The sequence below is a fragment of the Ahaetulla prasina genome, chromosome 1, assembly GCF_028640845.1.
Source record: "Ahaetulla prasina isolate Xishuangbanna chromosome 1, ASM2864084v1, whole genome shotgun sequence".
NCBI classification, from domain to species: Eukaryota; Metazoa; Chordata; class Lepidosauria; order Squamata; family Colubridae; genus Ahaetulla; species Ahaetulla prasina.
In genome coordinates, this window is record NC_080539.1 from 152,592,237 (window position 1) to 152,598,236 (window position 6,000).

The window sequence follows — 6,000 nt, forward strand, 5'->3', positions numbered from 1 at the left end:
GAGGGAATACTATATAGCCATGATGGCAAACCTATGGCACATGTGCCACAGGTGGCACACATAGCCATATCAGTGGGCATGCAAGCTTAGCTCCCAGCTGATTTTCGGGCCTTCTGGGCCCACTAGAAGTAGGGAAACAGGCTGTTTCCTGCCTCCGGAGGCCCTGGGGGAGGCGGAGGCCCGTTTTTCTCTCTCATCTGGCTCCAGAGCCTCTGTATGAGTCTGGGGAGGGCTAGAGAGGCTATTTAGGCTGGGACAGCAAAAAACATCGTTTCCTGTCCAACCAGAAGTTGGCAAATGGGCATTTTCAGGCCTCTGGGGGAGTGGGGAAGGCGATTTTTGCCCTCCCCAGACTCAAAGAGAGGCTATAGAGCCAGGTGAGAGAGAAAAATGGGCCTACCGGGCCATCACGTGCCAGGAGTGGGGGGGGGTGCGCACGCATGCATGGGGGCAGGGCACATAGAATTATGGATGTGGGCACACATGCACACGACCTCCCTGCCCCCACACCCTTTTTTCCATCACTGCTATATAGTATACACTGCCTTCAGCTCCTGAATGAAAATAATAATTCTTTATTTAAAAGTCAGTACAGAAACAAAAGCTAATTTTCTAACCTTTCCTAGAAAAGCCATATTGCAACGAACACAAAAGGCTGAATCCAGAACTCTGGTAATTTCACTGTCACTGAAATTGAAAGGAGTTGATAGCAAGTTTCTAGATTCCCTAGAAAAAAGCTTATTTTATCAATTTTTGAAATATTTTTACATTCTAAAAATAAGAATGTAAGGAGTAATATACAGTGTTTCTGTATGACTTTTAGTAATAACTTTAAATGGAAATGGAATGCATTTCTATATAGACAAAGATTGGATTATTTTATATGCTACTACATGAGCCTTATTTTTTATTTTGTTTATCTTTTATTTTAATCACTAAAATGTATGTCATTTTAAACTGCACAAATCATGATTGTATTTTGTTATTCATTATATTTCACCAATATGTTTTCAAAAAATTAAAATGTAACTTTCAGATTCTTCCTTTCTCTGAAGCTTGGGACACCGGAGAAGTACTGCATAGAAAATAGCCTGGATCACTGGCAACAATGCATATCTACCGGTAGGTATAAAAATTTACAAAAAGCTACGAAACTTAAACTACTAGAAGATCAAAGTAAAATTATAAGCCAACAACAAAGCACATTTGATATCTGTTATAATTATAAACCTCATGTTTTACTCAAGAACTTTTAACATACTGCAAACAACAGTTCATAGCTTGTTATTTTGCAAGAAGGTTCTTGTGATCCAACCTACAATTAAGAAAAATGCATAAATCCATTTTTTATAGTTTGATAGCAAGCTGTATCATGTAGTCATAGCCCTCTGAAATATTCTATGGATGCCACATTCTGAAGTTTGACTGTCAAAAACAAAAGCTACATATGCTGTAGCATTATTTTACTGATTGATTACCTGTCAGTAGGACAAAAATAGCTGAGGATACACAAAGAAAATCAACTTTTAAACCACGGGTTATTGAACTGCCTTAGGACAAGTATTGAAAGAACTGAACTGTAGCTTTCATTCTATATTCAAAAGCTGACAACATACGTTCAGTTCAAGTTTCTAGTAAGACGCGCCTTCCCATTCCTGAAAAAAAGTTAGGAAAATGGCAGACAAAAAAAGGGGGGGTCCCCACCAGTATTAATTTTTGTTGTTGATCAGTGCAGTCTGCGAAGTATTTGAAAGCATGTGGTCTTCACAAAAAAAAATACAGTCCATCTCTACTTTAACCTCAGTGAAAATCTACAACAGAATTAAACATACTTATTTAGCAGAACTCATAGTGAATTCTGTACTTCTTAGGATTTGCTAGATGGGCACACTTCAAGTGCTATTCTTAGAAGTTTAAGTTCCAGCCAAGACAGAACAGAATAGAATAACAGAGTTGGAAAGAACCTTGGAGGTCTTCTAGTCCAACCCCCTGCTTAGGCAGGAAACCCTACACCACTTCAGACAAATGGTTATTCAATAGCTTCTTAAGGTTCCAGTGTTGGAGCATTCACAACTTCTGGAGGCAAGTTGTTCCACTGATTAATTGTTCTAAGTTGCTTCTCTCCTTGATTAGTTTCCATCCATTGCTTCTTGACCTACCCTCAGGTGCTTTGGTGAATAGATTGACTCCCTCTTCTTTGTGGCAGCCCCTGAGATATTGGAACACTGCTATTATGTCTCCCTTACTCCTTTTTAAAATAGACATACTCAATTCCAGCAACCATTCTTTATATGTTTTAGCCTCTAGTTCCCTAATCATCTTTGTTGCTCTTCTCTGCACTCTTTCTAAACTCTCCACATCTTTTTTACATCATGGTGACCAAAACTGGATGCAGTATTTCAAGTGTGGCCTTACCAAGGCATTATAAAGTGGTATTAACACTTCACATGATCTTGAGTCTATCCCTGTTTAGGCAGCCTAGAACTGTGTTGGCTTTTTTGGCAGCCGCTGCACATGCTGGCTCATCTTTAAATGGTTGTCCACTAGGACTCCAAGATCCCACTCACAGTTACTACTATTGAGCGAGGTACAACAAGACAAAGCTCATGATTTTCCTATTATTGCTTGATAACATAAAGTCTAGACATCATTTGATGGCTAATCTCATACACTATTTTCTTCTCAATTTGGGTTTTTTCATACATGAAGCATTAATCAGCTGCATCCTAATATCAACCTTTCCGTACTATCATTTTCAATATGAATGTAACAATGTACATTGAACTCAAAACCTGTCATTTCTTTAACATCATTTAAACAGTAAGAGTATCCTCGCATAAAGCATGTTAACTTATAGCAGTGGTTCCCAACCAGTGTGCCGCGGCACTAAGGGGTGCCGTGAGATCTTTTGAGGGTGCCGGGAACTTTTGAGCTACGGAGATTTTAAATATCTATTTCCTTATAAGGGTGCCGGGAACTTTTGAAAAGCTTTCCAAGGGTGCCTCAAACAAGAAAAGGTTGTGCCTCAAACAAGAAAAGGTTGGGAACCACTGACTTATAGGCTCAAGAGGTAAAGGTGCTTTTATATGACAAAATTTACTACCTAGTGAGACTTTAAGCCTGCAGAATGTTAAATAAGAAAAGGTCCATAGAGTAGATTACCTATATTGGCTGTATTTTACTACAGTACACAAAGAACTCCCTCTCAAGTTTATTTTAGTAACTGTCACTTTTCAAGGTGTTCTTTATTATTTTTTCTACAGTGTATTAGTATTACCTATCTTCAGGAAATGGGGGATAAAGCTTCCAAAGAAAAATCGAATGTATTCCTATGTAGACAATTTTAGTAATGCAGCAGTTTTAAATAAGAATGCTTAAGATTAGAGCAACACTATCCGTATATTCTAAGATGAGCAATGGCTCTGACAATATGTACAGTACTGTCCCACAGCAACTGACCAAAACGCTTTCAATTGAAACAATTGCTTAAAAAGCAATTTACACTCTTTATTATTCCATAGTAAAGATTTTATCCTTTCTAATTTATTTTTTAATATTCAGAATTAATTTTGTTTGTATCTATTAGATCAGCTTTTGGGCTCAAAATGTTTTTTTAATGTTCTTACCAAATAATTTATATAAGAGAAAGATTTGTCTTTTGTACTAATTTTAATTTTTTACAGATAAAATGCTGTGAAACCAATGTTATCCATTAATACAGCTGCAATTACAAAAATCTTTCCCTCATTGCACTATTCAACCTTTGACTTTTCTGCAAACAAGTGGAAAGACTCTTATCAAAAATATAGAATTTTACTACACTTAAACAACACTTTGTTTACCACTTAGACAAGTTCAATAATTAACATTTGTTTATCACACAGAACCACAAAGTAGGCTAGAAAAATATCTACTCAGACAGTCTGATTATTTACACAATATATTCATTCATTCATGGGTTCCTTAATTAATAATTTTTGTTTGATTTACAAGACACAATGAGCCATAAACACTACTGAGTTCAAAAACAACATATAGTTGTGGTTCAAATGTGTTCTGTAAAAATAAACACATCACTAAATCCAAGTAAATTGACTCTCGCCCATATATCTGGAGGGCCCCATATTGGTAAATAAAAGACTATCTGGTAAGCAACTCTAAGGTTCTCTGTCTCTCTGTCTCTGTCTTTGTCTCTCTACAAATACTAACCCTTACAAACAATTTTTAAAATGTCAAAAATAATTTTAACAAACTATGTTTGGATAGCGAGCGCACCAATGTTAAGTAGCCAAATCCTTCAATTTACTCATTGTTTCAATTTACTCATTGCAATTGAGGAGTGCTCGGTATCCTTCTTTGTTTCACTTGAACTCAAAAGGGCATACCATTTCAAATCCTTTCAAATATTGCAACTCTGCCACCTTGCAAAACAAAGGAAGCCACATATATTCTTGCCAGGTTTCATATACAGTATATCATCCTAATGTGGCCAGCATGCATTTATCACTAAGTGCTTTGCAAGGCAAGAAATTATGCTGGCCTATTATAAGCATCAGATTTTAATGAAAATACCAACAGTTTTATTGGTTATTAGATTGCAAAAGAGTTGCCAAATTTAATGAAAATTAAATTTTAAAAACTGCAAAATCCATAGAAAGGAAGAAACCTAGGCCAGATGATGGAACACAGCACATAATGATTCACAACTACAATGACATCTAAATCCCTGCTTCAGAACGTTGGATTAAACCTCAAAAAAATCTGGGCAAACACAAGTATGTTTTTTTCCAGGTTTTTTTTTTATATATAAGTCAAGGCAAGCAAACACACCCAATATTCATTCCTCTTCCTACTGTTCCCCCAACAATCACCCTGTGAAGGTGGGTTGGGCTGAGAGCGAGTGGCTGGCCCAAGGTCACCTCAATCAGTTTTCATGCCTAAAGAGGGATTTAAACTCAAGAGTTTTCCTGGTTATCATAACCCAATGCCTTAATAACCCCTAGAGTGACTAAACTGCGGATGTCTGTCTGTCTCTCCTATGCTTTTTTCCAACTACCAAAATGCCAAATTGATGAACATTAAGCATTCAGCTCTTGTCTCCTTGTGTATCAAACAAATCTTAGACATTTTCCCAGGTCTTTCGGTGTTCTTGCCTTAAGCAAAAACTCATTGAACGTTTGGCATTTTGATAGTTGAAAACAAGCATGAAAGAGAGAGAGAGAGGCAGACAGACAGACAGACAAGACACCCGCAGTTTAGTCACTCTAGTCTAGGGGTTATTAAGGCGTTAGGTTACTATAACCAGGAAAACCCTGAGTTTCAGTCCCTCCTTAGGCATGAAAACTCAAGCAACCAGCTCGGGGAAGAATAGGATAGATAGAATTTTTTAGATAAGAACCGGCGGAATCCAAGATAACGGCCAGGGACAGGCATTCCCCCCCCCCTTCGCCTGTACCCCACTAGCTAAATGAACAGGTTCCTCAGCCACCCCCAGCCCCGCAACCCAAAGCGTCGACCCATGTCAAATGTGCGGGAATGCAAGGGGAAAGAGAAGCGACCACCTGTTCATAGATCGCTGGGCAGCGGTTTGTCTCTCGCACACACCTTCAAATCCCCACCCGGTTCACCACCGGCCTGCCTTAGACTAAAACAGCCCTCGAGAAGCTCGGGAATGGAGTCAGGGAACGAAGGCGGCTGAGAAGCACCGCTCCCTTTGTCTGACGGCTCGCGACCACCGCCCTCCCCAACCCTCCTCCCCCCCACTTGCCGCGCCGTTTACTTCGCTTGCACGCCCTTTACCGGCGAAAAGGAGCGGTCGAGGACGAGAATTTGGAGGAGGACGGCGCTGCTCCTGCTGTTGACGTCGTGGTGGTGGTGCTGGTAGCAGTACGATAGTAGTAGCGGTGGTGGGAAAGCGGTTGAGGAGCGCTCCGTCTCCTTCAACCCAAAGAGACGGTGGCCATCTTCGCCTTAGCTGCCGGCCAGGTCACGTGAGGCGTG

The 6,000-nt window shown here is 39.5% G+C and overlaps 1 protein-coding gene across 4 annotated transcripts in view; it reads right to left on the reverse strand.

The window, feature by feature from the left end:
* KIDINS220 (kinase D interacting substrate 220) overlaps positions 1 to 6,000 on the reverse strand; it is a 65,910-nt gene extending 59,910 nt beyond the window's left edge. For 2 of the 4 annotated variants that reach the window (XM_058178082.1, XM_058178109.1), the window contains exon 1: positions 5,800 to 5,999. The gene's annotated coding sequence lies outside the window, so the exon portion shown is untranslated. Of the gene's footprint in view, positions 1 to 5,799 lie in introns of all 4 variants that reach the window. The other 2 variants (XM_058178101.1, XM_058178092.1) reach the window with 2 other exon arrangements.